Source organism: Aotus nancymaae, unplaced genomic scaffold (assembly GCF_030222135.1).
Source record: "Aotus nancymaae isolate 86718 unplaced genomic scaffold, 86718_ANA_hifiasm-v0.15.2.pri h1tg000016l, whole genome shotgun sequence".
Classification (NCBI taxonomy): domain Eukaryota; kingdom Metazoa; phylum Chordata; class Mammalia; order Primates; family Aotidae; genus Aotus; species Aotus nancymaae.
The window spans coordinates 18,331,438-18,350,834 of NW_026988428.1; the positions used below are offsets into that span (position 1 = coordinate 18,331,438).

Consider the following 19,397-nt stretch of genomic DNA (forward strand, 5'->3'; position numbering starts at 1 on the left):
AAGAACAATAGAAAAAAGGAGATGGGGAGAAAAACCAGCACCATGTCACACATAAACTAGGCAAATGAGGGCATACAATTCTATTACACAGCTCCCCAAAGCTGAAACCTATTTCAGAGTATGTCACTTGTGTCACAAAACTGCCAAGTAGGTTTCAGAAAACACAGTTAAGTCTCATCTCTGGTATCTTTTTTTGACACAGACCTGATTATTTGTTCTGAATTGAACTTTGTTTAGACTTGGACAACTAAATAAAGTACAATAATGCCACCTTCTTTCACAAAGAAGTTTTTTCTTTTAATTCTAACCTGTCGAATATGAAACAGTAGGCATTCGATCTAAATGACTTTTTAAATATTTCAGATGGATTGCCAAAAACCTTATCCTTTAACGTTAGTAGAGAAATAACAAGTTGCAGCTTTTAAAAACAATTTTTATATGAGTTTTTCCTTAGGGTCTAAAGAAAGAGAAACATATCCTCATTATAGTATCATTTTGTAAAAATTTGTGAGGTCTTGATTAAATGGAGTATTCATTACAAAGGTGCTTCTCCTGAGATGAAACATGGACTATGACATCTAAATAAGCCTTTATATTCCAAATTAGTCCAGTACTACTTTGTGACAGGTGCTGAACAAGATGTTTTACAACTATTATGTATTTCCCACAATGAACCCATAAAGGTATCAACCCATCTTAAAATGAAGAGTTCAAAGATCACAATGGTTAAGCAACTTATATCTATGCAGCTAGCTGTTATTGTTGGATCTAGGATTTGGAGAACTACATTGTATATTAATATATGCATAATTTACTTTGTACCTATCTTTTGAATATATAATTAAGACTCTATTTTCTTCCACGTGTCAAAATAATAGACATGAATATATTTTCCTAGTTTAAAAACAGTACTCAACAGGAAGTAATAAAGATGAATACTTGGGGGTTTAAGTTTTTTGTATTACTTCTTTCCATCCTCATAATTAGCAATAGAAATTATTATTCTTTTTACTTTAGAGGTACAAAAATGGTGAGAGAGAGGTTAAATAATTTGTCCATGATAATACAGCTGGCAAGACTCAAGATGAGATTCAAATTCAGAGGTATCAGGCTTCAAATCACCGACACTGGGAATAGGTGCCTGCTTTCAGCTTAAGTATTAACACCTGCCCTTTCTCTCTGGTTCATATTTCTTCACTGTTCTTCATTATATGAGTCAATAAATTTATCTTCTTATTTATAAATGCACTTCCCAACATATAAACATCTTGAATTTGCATCATGTGCAAATAAACTGCAGCCTCCCGATGACGGTCAACCTCTATTATACTAAGAAATACATCACAACCAATACGCTTAAAGTAAAGGGGTTTCCTTGAGTTACTTTTGTGCTTTGGACTCACTCCTGCTCATGGCAGTGGTTGCCAGTGGGCTAAGGCATAGCCCTCAAATGGCACAGCCAGGGAACATTAAGAAATAGAATAAAATTATCAGCTAATGAACACTTCAGATTTTATCATCATATAATTATATCATATTTCTAGACATTATATTATTTAATCTTCTATATTAACACTAACTAAACCCAATGTTGCAGATGAGGAATAAGGATTAAACAATTTGCCTAAGATCAGGCACAGGACCAATAAATGAATGATTTGAAGCCCAGTCTGTTTAAAGCCAAAGCCCATGCTCTGAAGTATTTCACTAAGCTGCCTCCAAAACACAAGGCTGCCAGAAAATTTAATGTTTTAAAAAGGAAACTTTTCCCTTTTCCCCATTACCCTTCCCATGAAAACAAATATGACTCTGGTAAGCCCATATATATCTTCTGGAATCAGAGGCAAATCTCTTTCGAGTATTTACTTAACCCTAAGGGAGACTTTTGATTTAAAACAAACAAAATTAAGAAATGAAAAGCATCTAACACAAGTTAAAGGCACTAACCACAAATGATTTAACTTTAAATCTGTATAGTGATTTACTACCTATTCCTTGCTATTAATAGGTGCTATTCAACATGGATGTCTATCTTTATGTAATTTCTTGGAGAAGAAACCCCCTATCAGTTGGAGAGTGTGTCATCTCTGCAGAGGAACCCCTATGCTGGAATATAAGCATAGGCCAAAACCTGGCTTGCTCAGTAAAACTCAATGTAATTAGATTGACTTGTTTATTCATTCAAAATATATTTTGAAAGTACCATTATGAAGGTTTAATGATGAGTGAAAAAGATAATTTATTTAAAAAGCAGCACCAATGCTGAGTTGAGGATGCTTTGGGATAGTATAATACATCATGGAAGCCCACAGCAAGAGAACCTAACTTAAACAAGTTTGTTCAGGCAGAGGGAAGAAAAAGGAAAAAATAAATAAAATTCACTTTCGAGAATTCTACAGGAATGAAAACGCTCAAAAAAATTACACTAAAAAAAAAAGCTTCACGGCAAGATTCCATCACAGATATGGTTATAATTTGGGTTAGAGATGTCCCAATGGGCACACAGTGATTTAGTGCAATGTACTCACTTTAAACATAAATGTTCAACAAAGTGGGTGTTTTCCTTGTCCCTTAACAGCAGTGCACTAACGAAAGTCTGCTGTTAAAGCAATAAATTATGAAAGGGGAAAAGGTATCATGTATCTTAGGGACCAGCAGGAATAGGTGTTAGGTCATACAAGCAGTTTCTAACTTAAAAATAAGGAAGTTGAGTTCCAAAAATGAAAGTCTGAAGCTATATATATATATATTGTTTGGAATAGATTTTTTCAACTTAGCAACAATTCATTTGCGGGTTTATCCTGAATACTTCAGAATTAGAAGAAAAACACTATTCATAACAATCTTTTTTTTTTTTTAATTGAGATAGGGTTTCACTCTGTTGTCCAAACTGCAGTGCAGTGAGACTCATGGCTCACTGCAGCCTGCATCTCCTGGGCTTAAGCAATTTGTCCACCTCAGCTTCCCAAGTAGCTGGGACTACCAGCATTTGCCACCAGGCCTGGCTATTTTTATTTTTTAAATAGAAATAAGGTCTCACTATATTTCCCAGGCTGGTCTTGAACCAACTCTGGGCTCAAGTAACCCTCTCGTCTTGGCCTCCCAAAGTGCTGGATTACAAATGTGAGCCACTGAGCATGGCCTGTAACAATCTTTCTTAAGTTGCATTTGTTGATTTAATTTTGGTCCAGAAAAGGAATGTCCCCCTTCACTGAACTCAGGGGTCACAGAGAGTGAGGATCAACTCATGGCCATAGGCATCATTTAGAGGTTTCAGTCATGGTAACAGGAGCCAAACTGGTAGATAAGGCTGAAGAATGGAGAAAAAAGGCTGAGATGTGGACAGAATGATGGAGGTTTAGGGATCAAGGTGCCAAATCAAGAGAAAACTGGCAAATACACTCAGCAGCACGTGCTTTTATTCTCTTTTCTATTCACTCCACCTTCATGTTTAATAAGGCTACTGGTCTTATTTCCCTTGACTTTTCTTTAAAACAAAACAAAACAACAACAACAAAAAAAAAAAAAACAGGGCAAAAGAATTGGCCAATTTGCTTGTTTTTCCAAGCCGTCGATTGTTGCTTTTGATTAAAATTGCACTCTTTGCTCCAACACTCAGTTTCAGGAGATCGAGAACACACTTTGCAGCCCAGATTTGCACCTACCACTAAAGCTGGTCTTTGAAGATTTAGAGATTTTTCTAAAGAATTTTATTTCAAACAGGCAAATGTACAGGGGACACATGCAAACACAGTATCATTTTTTAAAGGCTATCCTTAAAATAAAAATGGAGTTGAAACCCAGAAACTCTGTAGACTTAAGACAGCTTGGATTATTCTTCTAGCCAGGAATTTCCGTTGTTAAAGAAAGTGCATGCCTATTTCTCTCTGAATCTGATGATGAGATGTGGTTACTATCACAAGGTTGCATCTGGCTCTCTATCGCTAGATGGCTGGTAGACATTTCCTCACACTGTCCTCCTTATTATAAGAATAGCAAGATGGGATCACTTTTACTCCAAACCCTGCGCCATGAAACACCCTCAGCTTATCATCTCTAACAATAAGGGTCACTAGGGGCAAAGTGAAATCAGAGCCACAATGATTAAAAGTAATGGAGATGTGAAGCAAAAAGGGCATCCTTAGGTAGTCTTTAATTCTGCAGAGGTAAATGAAGAGAAGAAGAAGGGAGAAAGGGGGAAGGAAAGATTCTAAGGTAATCTGTGGTGCACTCTTCACACATAAGGAATTTAAGAAACATGTATGTACCTAAATCAATGTGTATGTAACAAATATTAATTGAACACAGATGCTAAGCGCTATTCTAGACACTAAGAATATATACAAAAACAATGCTTTCGTGAAGCTTACATTTCAGCCATATACAAAGTAAACTAAGTTTATATTTATATCATTCATTACTTGTCATTACAGGTAGTAAATTACATAGTTCACTGGAAAGTAATACATGCAATTTTTCTTTCCGTTCCTTTTTTTTTTTTTTTGAGATGTTGTCTTGCTCTGTTGCCAAGGCTGGAGTGCAGTGGCGCAATCTCAGCTCACTGCAACCTTTATCGCCCTAGTTCAAGTGATTCCCCTGCCTCAGTCTCCTGAGTAGCTGGGATTACAGGTGCACGCCACCATGCCCGGCTAATGTCTTTGTATTTTTAGTAAAGACAGGGTTTCACCATGTTGGCCTGACTGGCCTTGAAATCCTAACCTCAGGCAATCTGCCTACCTCAGTCTCCCAAAATTCTGGGATTACAGACGTGAGCCACCACGCTCGGCTTGCAATGTTTTAAAGAATAAAGTAACAAGGAACAGAAGTGTGACAGTGGTAGAGGGGTTGCTAACTTAAACAGAATTGGCTAGGAAGCCTTATTCAGAGAGTAACATTGAAGCAAAGAATTGAAAGAAATAAGTGATATAATTTAGCTATAGAAATAATATCTACTGGTAGAAATAATATATAAGAAAAAATAAAAAAAGAAAAAAGAAGCAGCAGATGACACAATATTCATTTTTTAAATTCATTGTCATCTAAATATCCAGATGTCTTCAAACTTCAATTATACTTTACACAACTTTTCCATCATATAGCGAAACACAGTTAGGTTCTGTACAAGAAAGAAAGTAAATTAAGTAAAGACAATATTACTATATTTCCTGGTGTGTCTAAGAAATAATTCTTAACTCACGATAATTAGAAATCTGCAGAGGACTGATTGGAACTACACAAATAAATTTACATCTGTTCATTTTTCTTGAGGAGCAAAGAAATAAGAAACTTTTTTCATAATGCAATACTTCCTTCTGAGAAAACTGAAATTAATTTACTCGAAATTCTGCTGCACATCAGCCTGAACTTTCCATGTGAGCATAATTTTAGGAACAACAGAAAGCTTCTGGCCATGTAAGCAACTTTCAATCAGTTTTAAAGTTAAACCAAACACAAGGCATTAAAACAGGAGGTGAGTATGAACTTTATCAACCCCTTCTATGGGTTTTCTAATATATATCTTCAAATTTACCTACAGTATCCTAGATGAAAATGATTATAAAACTAAAGGCCTTTCAATGAGATTGCAGAAAAACGTCTTTCACCATTTTTCCAACGTGGAATATAGTTTAACTCACTCTATGCTCTTTAATGAATATTTCTACATATGACCATTTTGCAGCTACGTTTGTAAGAGAAAGCCTGTAACACAAATGAGCATGGGAATGAGTCAGTCTTTCTTTTGCTGGACTCCAATTTCTAAAGGGATCCTGATTTCACCCAATTTTGCTTTGGAATAGAGTGGGGAGGGCAAGGCTTAATAGTTCAGCAGGCAATTCTAGACACCAATTTCCATTGTTATAAGAGGAATGAGTGTGAAATCAGTCATTTAATTCAATTTGATTTGAAAGCATTTGTTAAGAACCAAGGAAATACTGAAGACCTTGCTATGTGATAGAAACAAATACATATTAATTTACATCTCCAGCCATCAAGGACCTCCTAGTGTGAATCTTAGTTCTTTGGTCTTTGTGTCCATATATTTCATTAAGATAAAATTATTCTCTGGGATAGTCTGTAGCTTTGTGATAGCAACATGCTCTTCTCTGAATACCACATGGAGGAGAAGTGAGTAACATTTTTAAGTTTCTACACCTAGGATTAATGCTACTATCTTTCTTTCCCATGGGGTCACAAAAAAGTCCATAAAAATATTTAACTTCTCTACAGTACATGATTTTGATAATTTTCTCCCATCTTACTGTCCTAACCAACAGCTTCAATGACATCACACACCTTAGTCTTTTATCCTACTCCTTAAGCCAACTTCAGGTTTCTACTTTTTCTGTCAATCTCCTTAAATATTGGTATTCCCTAGGATTCCACCCATGGTTCTTCCATTTATTCTTATACATATTATTCACGCATGCATTATTTATTGTCAGTTTCAATTTACATAATTATGACACCAAAATCTACACCCATTAGCTCAAAATGCTCTCATGAACTATGGAAATACATTCCAGTTGCCCAGTGGATGTCCAATAGCCATCTCAAACTTAGCCAAAACTGAACAATACTTCTTCCAAGCCACCTTGCTCACCCGTCTTTCCAGTATGACTCCTTCATTCTTTTCTTTTTCATTTCTTTTTTCTTCAGGCTGATTTAAGTTTCTTTGCATATTTTGTCACAATAATATAAGCATGTCCCTCAGAAAAGATGTCAGTTTATTATTTAACATTCTATTTTTAAATCCAGACTTCAAGTTATTTGAGAGTAGAAACTACACTTTGTCAGCGTATTCCTAGCTTCTAATACAATGTCTATCACCCTGAAGGTACTTAGCATTTGTTGACTGAATTAATGGGTCCTTATTTTCAAAATGTAAATTCATATTTATAAATGTACTTGAAAGACATAATCTGTCTTGACTGAACTTCAGAATTATTCATTCTTTCTCAGAATTATGTGAAAACTAGTGATGTCTGAAATAGGTGCTATAAGAATTGCCAATTTTAGAGTGGCAGGAAGATAAATTTCACCTTGAGAGCTAAACTGGAAAATCAACTCACAATGAATCACAGAACAGGGGTGCAAAGTCAACTGCAGATGACAAAGATACCTCCAAAACTAGCAGGTATGAAGTGTAACTGTCTGACCATATTAGTGCAACAACTTGAGTACAAAACGTAAGAGTGTGTAGGGAACAGGAGGTGATGAAACCTTGAAAGCCCTGGAAAAGTAAATTTAGAGTTAAATGCCAATAGCAGTTGTCCCAGCACTTTGAGGAGCTGCATCCAAGAGGTTTCCTAGCATCAGGCTGTCTTAGACTAATGCCATTATAAATTTATTCATCCAATACTACTTGGAATGATGCTGTTATACATTAAATGCTTTCAACACATTGAGAGAAGTTTGTCAAGCAAGCCTGTGATTCCCATATAGACTTGCTCAGATTTTGAGTCATTCTAGTACCTATGACAATATAATGAATAAAATCCCTTAAAAACATGGACACACAGGGATCTTCTTAGCCATCAGCATGCTTTGTTTATATAATAGCTGTCTCCAGGACTAATCGCCCCAGGCAACTAAGCACCAGGCACCTCAACAGATCAGCTTCTTTCCTAAGTAAGACTACTCGCAGCAACTTACTGAAAACCACTGAATGCTACATGATAAATTTTTATGTTATATATAATTTATAATTTTAACTAGTAATCACACAGAATTCTTAACACCATAAAACCTGCAATAGAAAGTGTTTCATCTTGGCCGGGCTTGATGGTTCATGCCTGTAATCCCAGCACTTTAGGAGGCTGAGCTGGGTGGATCACCTGAGGTCAGGAGTTTGAGAACAGCCTGGCCAACATGGGGAAACCCCATTTCTACTAAAAATACAAAAAAATAAAATAGCCAGGCATGGTGGTGAGTACCTGTAATCCCAGCTACCCAGGAGCCTGAGGCAGGAGAATTGCTGGAACCCAGGAGGCAGAGGCTGCAGTGAGCTGAGATTGTGCCATTGCACTCCAACCTGGGCAACGGAGCAAGACTCCGTCCAAAAAAAAAAGAAAATGTTTCATTGTTTGGTCTTTTAAATAAAAAATTAACTCTAGCTTCTCCATAAAATCCTTTCTGACTTCTCCTTTACCATCCTGCAGACGTCTAGGTCATCATGTAGTAATTATTTTCTTAATCCAGGTCTGGCATCTTGACAGGAACGACTTAGCTAAATTTCTTGAGTATAGCATATCTTGGCCAAAACTCAAGAATGGATAATTTAATGTTAAAATGTATTCAAGAATTTACATTCACAAATGTATAGCTGGTTGATGAAATCATTAAACATCGTCAATTTGTCCTAGTTTTAAATAATCACTGATTTTTACTTTCAAAATATTTTTCAAAAGGCTATTTATATTCTTATGTTTTTCCTGTAGAAAAATATTATAGTAACTCTACAAATTAGAACTGAAAAACTAAAAGACAAATTTAAAAAATGTGTTTCTATGAACAAAAGTCAGCTGAATAGCCAATTATACCTCAAGTAGGTCTTTAAAGGAGAGACTGATATTTTAAGAATCATGAAACAGCTTATTTTCCTATTAATAATAAATCAGAATACAACTATATACTTCATAATTTACTATTCAATTTTTTCTGATTAACAAATGGAACTATTGAAATGTATTTTGTGGAAACATCCCTTGGCTGGTTATCTGTTTAAGTAACATATTCATTATATTCTCTAATCAATTCTGAATTAAAATATTTGTTTTCAATGTGTATGTAATAAAGAAAATATCTCCAGAGTTTGGCAAGAAGAAAGAAAAGAGAATTCAATTGTTTACAGTAAAGTTTGCAAGACTATATTTCAAATCATTACCCCAGCTGGGTATGGTGACTCATGCCTGTAATGACAGCACTTTGGGAAACCAAGGCAGGTGGATCACATTTAGTCAGGAGTTCGAGACCAGCCTGGCCAACATGGTAAAACCCCATCTTTACTAAAAATACAAAAATTAGTCAGGCATAGTGGCGCACATCTGTAATCCCAGCTACTCAGGAGGCTGAGGGAGGAGAATCACTTGAACCCGGGAGGCAGAGGTTGCAGTAAGCCAAGATCACGCCACTGCACCCCAGCTGGGTGACAGAGTGTGACTCCATCTCAAAAATCAAAACAATACAAAAACAACAACAAAAAGTCATTATCCCAAATCAGTACAATAACAATGGTCTCAGGGAGGGAATTTTACTGCTCTTATGCTTTGTGGACAGAGATTGTTTCAAAGACATACATAATAGAAAAAAGGTGTGGAATCAATCAACATGCAGAACCAGATAAGAACACGTGGCCAGTAATGCAAGCTAGATAAGACGTGGATCAGACAAGTGGCATGGACAGGAAAGGGGTCAGCAAACTTGAACTGTTGATTTATTTCCATTCATTTGATTACTCATTAGTTTTTAATCATCTCATTAATTAGCCCATTAGGTTATTAATCAATATATGCATGATTTATCTCATTAGTTTATTAATCCCTTTGTTAGTTTATTAACATATACACAGTTTGAAGCCTATGTGCCTGGTATTGTGCTCAGTGCTACAGGAAAAATGGTACATGGGCACGGAGCCAGGTGTGGTGTCAAGTGCCTGTAGTCCCAGCTACTTGAGAGGCTGAGGCAGGAAGATCACTTGAGCGCAGCAGTTCAAATCTAGCCTGGGAACACATTGAGACCCCACCTTTTAAAAAAAGATAAGAAAGATAGATCTCCCTCCTAAATATCACAATGCAACTAATATTTGGCACTTTCTAATCTGGATATTAACATTTGTGATTCCATGTTCCCCTTTATATATATGATATTATGTTCCCTTTATATCATATTTATGTATTCTCCTTTATGGTATTTGCAATACCATGTTCCTTTACATGGCATAGGACATGGTATCACAAATACTTGGCTCTTTATAATCTGGGTCATGTTAACATTTGTGATACTATGTTCTTTTATATAAAGAGGAACATGCTATCACAAATTTTAATATAATCCAGATTTAAAAGAGCCAAGGATTAGTGGCTTTGTGAGACCTAGGAGGGATATCTATCTTTCACTTCTGAAGGTGGGAGAGGTATCCATAAACCTCACCAGGAAGTGTTACGTAAGCTGAGAAAAAAAGGATTTAAAGGTATTAGGCAAAAAAGGTGGGGGATAGGACAGAAAGATGTCATAAGGGGTGGAAAGAGGTCAGAAGGGAAAGGAAAGAGGGAGAATGTTGCAGGCAGCACAAAGAGTATGTGCAGAGGCCCCATTAGAGGAAAAAAAAGATAAGATATTTGGGAAAACTCCAAAAAAAAAAACCTTCCAACAAAAACAAGATTTATAATACAGAAATAACAGCAAAAAAAATAAAATTAGGCATATCTAGAAAAACACAAAATCTAAACAATCACGAATGACCAATTTAAAATAGAATAAAAGAGAAAAAAGATCTAATTCACATTACTAAAAATAATTTCTAAAAAACTAATAAATTAACCTCAAATATATGAGAACTTTGAGAACAAAATGTAAAATTTTAACAAAACTTTGAAAATTGAAAGAAAGGTAGAAAAACATGTATCTGAAAGAGAAAATTCAAGAGTATAACAATTTCAACTCTCCTCACTTTAATATACAGTCAATGCAAAACCAATGAAAATCCTAACTGGACTTCAAATTAACTTAAGAAGTCTACAATTCACTGGGCATGGTGGCTCATGCCTGTATAATCCCAGCACTTTGGGAAGCCAAGGCTGGTGGATTACCTGAGGTCGGGAGTTCCAGACCAGTTTGATCCAACATGGAGAAACCCTGTCTCTACCAAAAAATATAAAAATTAGCTGAGCATGGTGGTGCATGCCTGTCTGTAATCCCAGCTACTTGGGAGGCTGAGGCAGAAGAATCCCTTGAACCCAGGAGGCGGAGGTTGCAGTGAGCAGAGATTACATCATTGCAATCCAGTCTAGGCAACAAGAGCAAAACTCCATCTCAAAAAAAAAAAAAAAAGAAGAAGAAGTCATCTATGGTCAAGTTCACACTGAAGATAACACACAGGAATAATCGAGAAGTGTGAGAAATAAATAACAAGGATGAGAGGCTTGCCTTTTAAAATATGTTTCCTAACAATTACAGTATATGAAGTAAGTTGTTATTGACAGAGGTTACCAACAGACCAGAATAGAGTCCATAGCAATGAACTATGTTGATGTAGGGATTTATTCTAGGTAATAGGTAGCTATCAAATAAATTGGATAGGAAAACTTATGCAATTTAGGTAATTTTATTCTAGGGGATAGGTAAATATCCAATATATTATAATGGGAATTTTAGTTTTCATTGGAAAAAATTATACCTTAATACAAAAAATAATGAATCCAGAGTAGACTAATGACCTAAACAAAAAAGCAAAAATAACTTTAAAATTATCCAAAAAATAACAAACTTAAAAGCATAAGAGGCTGCAAATAGTCATTTTTCAGAAAGACAGAAAGTACAGAGGGTTTAAATGAAAGGACTTTGGAATTTTTTTCTATATAGAAATTAAAGTTACATACAATGGATACTATAAGTAAAAATGATATGTTAAAAATCAGTTGAAAATACATGCAAAATAGGTTTGTGTGCTTACACATAAGTTTTCAACCCTATGAATCAGTAAGAAAAACATAAACCTACACCAAAGAAAATTAGGCAAGAAATATGAACAGTTAATCCCCAGGAAAATTACAAAGAGCCAATTAACATAAGAAAAATTACTCAACTCCACTAGTAATTAGGAAAATGGAAAATGAAGCAATATAGTTTTGAAATCATCCCATTGAGAATTCATTAATATTGATCTTAACAGCTCCAATATAAACAACTTAAAATGGGGACGATTATACAAATTCTGACACATGTGCACACACAGAAAAAAAGTCAAAAATCAATAATGATTCATATATGCAGGGGAAAAACTTTGACAGTGTGTATATAACCACATGTATAAATGCTTACAAAAACCTGGCAAGATCTATACTACAGGAGGAAAAGGATATGAGGAATGCAATAATAGGGACTTCTACATTTTGCTCCATATTCTTCAGTATCATTTGAATGTTTCACAAGAGTATATTTGTGTATTAATTGATATTTATCAATTAAAATAAAATGAATATTATGTATTAGGTGTTAGGCCTTGCTCTTGCCACATGAATACACAGATATCAGCTGCCCCACTTCATTCCAGGAATGAGTAAAGGACCAGCTGAGTTGTACACCAAGAACACTGGTGACCACAAGCCAACAGCATTATAACAAAATCTCTCAGTACCATTAGCTCTTTGTCAGACATGCCCAACACTTTTGGACACTCCTGCTTGATAATCTCTCTTGAATTATCTATTTTGGGAGACCAACTGGCTTACCTGGCATCACCTAGACACCTCCCTTTAACCACAACACATACTCCCCAAAGGAAACCCTGCGCCAAACTCTAGGCACTTGGTTAAGGGTATTACTTTTCCCTACATTTCCACCAGTCCTCACTTCTCATGGGCCAAGCTCTGTTTTTAAACTCCATGTCAAGTAGTCTCACCAATTATATTCTGCAATCTCTGACCCTTCTAAACTCTCAAACTATCTCAAAACCTGGCCCTGAATGTTCAAATACATCTCTCATACCCTTATTAGGATTGAATCTATGGTGTCAATTCTTCACCACATCTTTCTCTCATTGCTATCTCAACCTAAACTACCTTTTCCTTTCCCTAAGAGAGACTTTCTAGCATCATTATATATATATATATATACACACACACACACATATATGTATGTGTACATATATATACATACACATACATACACATTATATATATATATTTTGATATTTTCCCAGATAGAAGCATATATATTAGTACGATTTTCATATATATTATCAGTGTTTTATTATTTAAGCATATATCCAGTTATAACTCTTTCTCATTCTTAAAATTGTATATTAGAGATTCTCTATTTTGTCCTACATTACCCTTACCAAAAGCTGCTGATCTTCCAGAGAACAAGATCTTAGAGTATGCATTACTTCCTATTGTTTCTCTGCATTCTAATTTATTTATATTTTCTCTTAACTTCCCTTAAATTATCAGTTTATTTTCTTGCTCATTTCTTAGCTTATTGGATTGGATATTTACTAAGATTCTTAAAACACAGAACAAAATGACAACTACCTTATGGTAGCAAAATCTCTATCGGCAACATACATATATATACATACACATACATACACATATATAATGTATGTACATATATATACATACACATTATATATAATGTGTGTATGTGTATGTATATATATGTGTACATTATACATACACACACATACACAGAATGTGTATATATATAATAGGTATGTATGTGTACATATATACATACACATAATGTGTATATGTGAGTGTATGTGTATGTATATATATGTATGTACACACACACACATTATATATGTGTATATATATATACACATGTATGTGTATGCATATATATACACATACATACATACACACACATATATATATACACACCATTGACATTTATTCAAAATGTTAGCTTTTTAAAGGAGTCTTACCTGTCCCACTACTTCACTCTCCCCATTAAAAGTTACTGGCTGAGCCCTATCTCTTTTACACTGAAGGTACTAGTAGGGCGGTAAAGAGACGTGATGGGTTGATTCATGTCCCCCACATCCTCCAAAAAAGATAAGTTGAAGTCCTCACCGCTACTATTTCAGAATATGGCCTTATTTGGAAACAGGATCATTACAGATGTAATTCATTATTATGGGTAGGGCCCAATCCAGTATGACTGATGTCCTTTTAAGAAGTTGGCCGGCTGGGCGCGGTGGCTCACGCCTGTAATCCCAGCACTTTGAGAAGCCGAGGCGGGTGGATCACGAGGTCAAGAGATCGAGACCATCCTGGTCAACATGGTGAAACCCCGTCTCTACTAAAAATACAAAAAAAAAATTAGCTGGGCATGGTGGCGCGTGCCTGTAATCCCAGCTACTCAGGAGGCTGAGGCAGAAGAACTGCCTGAACCCAGGAGGCGGAGGTTGCGGTGAGCCGAGATCGCGCCATTGCACTCCAGCCTGGGTAACAAGAGCAAAACTCCGTCTCAAAAAAAAAAAAAAGAAGTTGGCCGTGTGAAGATAGAAATACACAAGACAGCATCACGGGACAACAAAGTCAGAGATTGGAGTTACGCAGCTGCAAGCCAAGAAATGCTAACAACTGCCAACAAACCACAAGAAAAATGCAAGGAAGGATTCTTTTACAGGTTTCAGAGGGAGAGTGGCCCTGCCAACACCTTGATTTCCAACTTCCAGTCTTTAGACCTGTGAAATGATAAATTTCTATTTGAAGCTATGCACCTTGTGGTACTTTCGTTACAGCAGTCCTAGGAAACTAATGCAGGTGTCTACCCTAATATAAATATGATTGTTTCTGAAACTGCAAGAAAATGCAGCAACAGATGTCCAATTCAAGAAGGCTCTTTATAAGCCAGAAGTGTTTAGTGATAATGATCAAAATATACTTACATAATTCAAAAAAATGTGGTTATCCTAATACTCATAACTCATCACTTATTGAAGAATGGGATATTTTCTGTTCTGATACGGATTTCATAACTTACTTTAAAAATCAATGCAATTGGAAATTTTCTAGGTATGGGGGATACTATAATGAATAAGGAAATGCTACTAACCCGAGAAGCTGAATATTAATGGAAATGGCCACCATGTTTCAACATTAAATGTACTAATTACTACTAAGTTTTGACAGATATTATTTATTATGATATAGAAATATTTATTTATGAGTTTGCTTTCCAAGGTAGCTGCCGATCAAAGGCCTTCTTGACATTTCTGGAAATATTTTTTTTTTATCCTCTGACTTTTTAAATTGAAAGAGTATAGTAACTGAATTGTAACATTAAATATCCCACCATAAATCTTAGACTAAAGCCTATCTGATAGTGGTGTTTAAATCTGTAATTTGTGCTACATCTACCATATTAATTTTAAGACATGCATACATTTATATTCGTTGTGTAACTAGCCTCTTGTGGGTTGTTTGGTTCTTGTTTATTTGCTTTTTGTTCCGTTTCGTGTGTGTGTGTGTGTGTGTATGTGTGTGTGTGTGTGTGTGTGTTAAATTTAGTCAGATATTTTGCAATCAGTTTTATCTAGCTTCATAAAAAATACACAGGAAGTCTAATTATTCCATGAATTATCACTTCATTGAAGATTTGATAGAACTCACTTGTGAAATGTCTTGACTTATTTCCTTATTGAGAAAATTCCTTAAGGTTGTTTCCAAAATTTTCCAAAGTTTTTGACTGAGATTTTCTGTATCTTCTTTGGCCAATATTGAACATTGATATTTTCCCAGAAGAAGCATATATATTAGTATGATTTTCATATATATTATTAGTGTTTCATTATTTAAGTATATATCCAGTTATAACTCTCATTCTTAAAATTGTATATTAGAGATTCTCTATTTTGTCCTACATTACCCTTACCAAAAGCTGCTGATCTTCCAGAGAACAACATCTTAGAGTACGCATTACTTCCTATTGTTTCTCTGCATTCCAATTTATTTATATTTTCTCTTAACTTCCCTTAAATTGTCAGTTTATTTTCTTGCTCATTTCTTAGCTTATTGGATTGGATATTTACTAAGATTCTTACAACACAGAACAAAATGACAACTACCTTATGGTAGCAAAATCTCTATCAGCAACAGACGTAATTCTTCTATTAGGTAAGATAATCAAGAATTGATTATAACATGTTAAATTTATCTGCATTCTGAAATCTAATTCCTAATAAAATATTTAATGTTTTACTGAATTACCTGCTTAAATATCATTTGGAACAGACTGAGATGAATCCATAGCAACAACGAAAGGATACTGACTATTTTTTATTCTAAAAATCAATTATATTTCACATAGCAGTGAGTGGTATAGTGAAGAGGTTGAAAGTGAACTGTGTATTTTTAAAATTTGACAGTGTAAATCATTGAGCCATGATTCATCTGCTTTGCCTCTGAAAATGTATTATACATGAAAAGACAATCAACATCATAATGCAAATCTGTTTAACCTGGTCTTAATAATTTCTTGTATGAAATATTAGATTTTAGTAAATTTGACAATATGAATAAAGGGTAAATACAAGACTGTACAATAAATGCATGATATCTATTGTTATTAAGAGTTGAATTAAGTACTGTTTTAAATTTCATATTATATAACTACTGTCTGTAAGCATGGATTCAAATGATATCAAATGATATTATAATTAATAGCTTTAGAATTAAAAATGCCTTTTGTATTACTTTCTTCTTGAAGGCAGCTCTTAGCACAGGTATCCAAACCCAGTGATAATCTTTTTACCAAAATTCTACACCATGAGTTCAGCAAACTCACCAACAATTATTAAAAACTTACATCCTCTATTAGATTTAATTCCAAATATTTTATTTCTCTATGTAAAGGTTATTTTCTTCTAAACTTGAAACATACACATTGAGGCTTTTTTTCCCCAAACATTTGGTTTATTTCTGCCTAAAGAACTAGAACTGTTGCACAGATAAACAGTCAGAATGTCTTAGGTTCATATATTGGCTCCTCTATTTACTTTCTGTGTGACCTTAGACACATTACCTCTGAGTCTCATCTTCCTTGTGTTATAGACTTCCTTTGAAGAAAAACTATGATAATATACAAGAACTAAGAGGAACATTTAGCACACGCAAGTGATTGAAGCTATTGCTATTAAAGAAAAAAAATAAAATTATTCCATCATTTTATAAACATGGAATACAACTCTTTGTGTGTACCTCTTAGATATAACTTGATTTCATGCCTGAAAAAAAGCTGTCCTCAAATTTTTATAATCTCATAAGGTGATGTTCACTAAATTTCAGATAGAAATCTCCATCACTCATACTATTGCTTACTTTATATTTTCCCAGATCATTCCTATTTTTCCTCTATCTTCACCTATATCAATGTTCATATGTGCTACTTAGATGTAAAAGTTACATTGAGGGTCTAACAAAAGCTTACAATTCCCAAAAATTTCTAAAATGCATGAACAAATATAGCTATTCCATGCCAATTAATACAAATAGGTTTGTTCTAGGCTTCTGTCATAAAACATCTTTAAGAGATGTAACTGTAACTGATGATAGGAAAAGTGATTAATGCATGCTATTATCTCAAAAGAGTATTATCAGGTTATGTGTCCTAGAAAGATTGAGCAAAGCAAATTTTTTCTCTTTTAGGAGTTAAAATAGAACAAGTAGTAACTTCTATATATCAGAGAAAATTATGTACATCTCAAAACAAAAATTTGCTACTTCATAGTCTAAACTTTCCATGAGAAAACTTTTCTCTACCTAAGTAGAAAACATTTTTCTACTTAGGTAGAAAAAAGTTTGTTCTTATAAATATGATACCAAACATATTTATATTATAGATTGTAATGAATCTATCTTGGTGTATTTTAAAAACATTTGATTAAAAAATCACTGAAAAGTTTACCTATTTTAAAACAGAATTATTGAATTTTGTCAAATACATTGGTTACAAAATCCAATACTTCCAAATCATTGCCAAGATTTCTTGTGGAATTTAAGCCTCTCCATTTAGGCTGACAGATAAGTATGGTTTAAAGACCTGACATATTAGTAAAATATATTTTGGAACTATAATTGGCATTAGGGAAAAAAATCGATCTTGTCAATAACTACTTTTCCAGCAAAGATTCTTCACTAGAGTTTGGGAAGGTCAATTCATACGCTCTCATGATTTACATAGGTATCCACTGACAGACGAAGCCTTAAGACGTAATTTTAAAATCACAGGTAAAGTGAAATTTTCTAATTGAATACACTTCTCTTCTCAGTAAAGAATAAGCCTGGATCAACACTTTGAATCTTTGCCCAACAGGTATCACAAAGAGGTGGGCAACGTTTTAACCAGAGACTATGGATAAGACAGAGAAAAACATTTCAATGAAGAGGTGTTGGTTGTTCAGGTAAGTTTTCCTCCAAAAATATATGAAGTATGGAAACCAGAAAAGTAATATCCCATACTGCAAGGCAAGAGGCCCCTTTGACATCCCTTTTGGATGCAAAAAGTGTAAAGAACATATGTGTGAATTTATTAAACTGATAAGGTTCTTTTTCATAAAATAAAAATATTCATAAAATATAGTAATATAACAATATTTAGATGAAGAGGACTCGAGCCTTTGTAGGAGTACCTAAATAGTATTTTCATTCAAGAAAAGAAAAAGATACAAATTCAAGTTAATTCAGCAAAGAAGATTAGGTTAAGATACATGGTAAACAGGACACAGCAGAGACTGGGAAGAAGGAACAGTGTGCTGGAGCAGGTGTGCTGCATGTGAAAGAATTCCAGGTGACAAAGAAAAAATTAAACACTGTACAAGCCGACACAAAACATATCTACTGGCCTAATTCAGACCACACGCTGCTAGATTGAGATCCCAGTGTTAAAGCCTATGAGGTTAAAGACGAGGTCAATGTATGAACATAAAATTAACTGAGCTTATCCTGTCTGCTTTCCCTTAAATATCTAGGTTTTTCCCTGTTTATTTTTAGTTAAAAATTTTTAAAAAATTATCTGTACCTTTAGACTTAGCCAATACAAAAGATTCAGGTAACCAGAGCACACTTATTTTAAAAGTTTGTAGATTAGTTTGATACTGTCAATATCACATAGCATTCATTAAACACAAGCAGCAAGCATCTTATTTTTCCTAGGATCAGTCACCTTCCTATAGAGAACTGGTCTGCCTCCACTGCATTCCAACTCTGGAGGTGCTGTCAATGGAAGTGACTAGTGGCCCCTCCCGCATTGCTCAGTGTTTCACCAAGAGAGGACACAGGACTGCAGGAAGGTCAGTCCAACAACTTTTTCCGGGGTTAATACAGGCACCAAGACAAAATAGTTCTCTTTCCTTCTGAGACTGAGAAGAGTCAGGATGCTATATTCATAAAGGTACAGCAGTCATCTTTCCCACTGTTATAGAGTACGACAGAAGATGGACCAAACCCAGAAGAAACTGGAGCCACAAAATGGAGCAACATTCCTGAAACAGTATCAGGCACTGGATCTAACTAGGTCTGAATCTAGTCAACCCACAGATTTCCAGTTAGGGGAGTTTATACATTCTCCAGTGTGTTTAAGCAAGCTTAAATTAGATTTCTGCCACTTACAAACAAAATGTTCTTACAAACGTAAGAGACAACGAAGAGATTTAGGTTTGGTTTGCATTTATC

At 34.7% G+C, this 19,397-nt stretch overlaps 1 protein-coding gene across 2 annotated transcripts in view; it reads right to left on the bottom strand.

The window, feature by feature from the left end:
* Nucleotides 1–19,397, bottom strand: part of TMTC2 (transmembrane O-mannosyltransferase targeting cadherins 2) — a 441,683-nt gene that overhangs the window by 186,475 nt on the left and 235,811 nt on the right. The window lies entirely within an intron of this gene.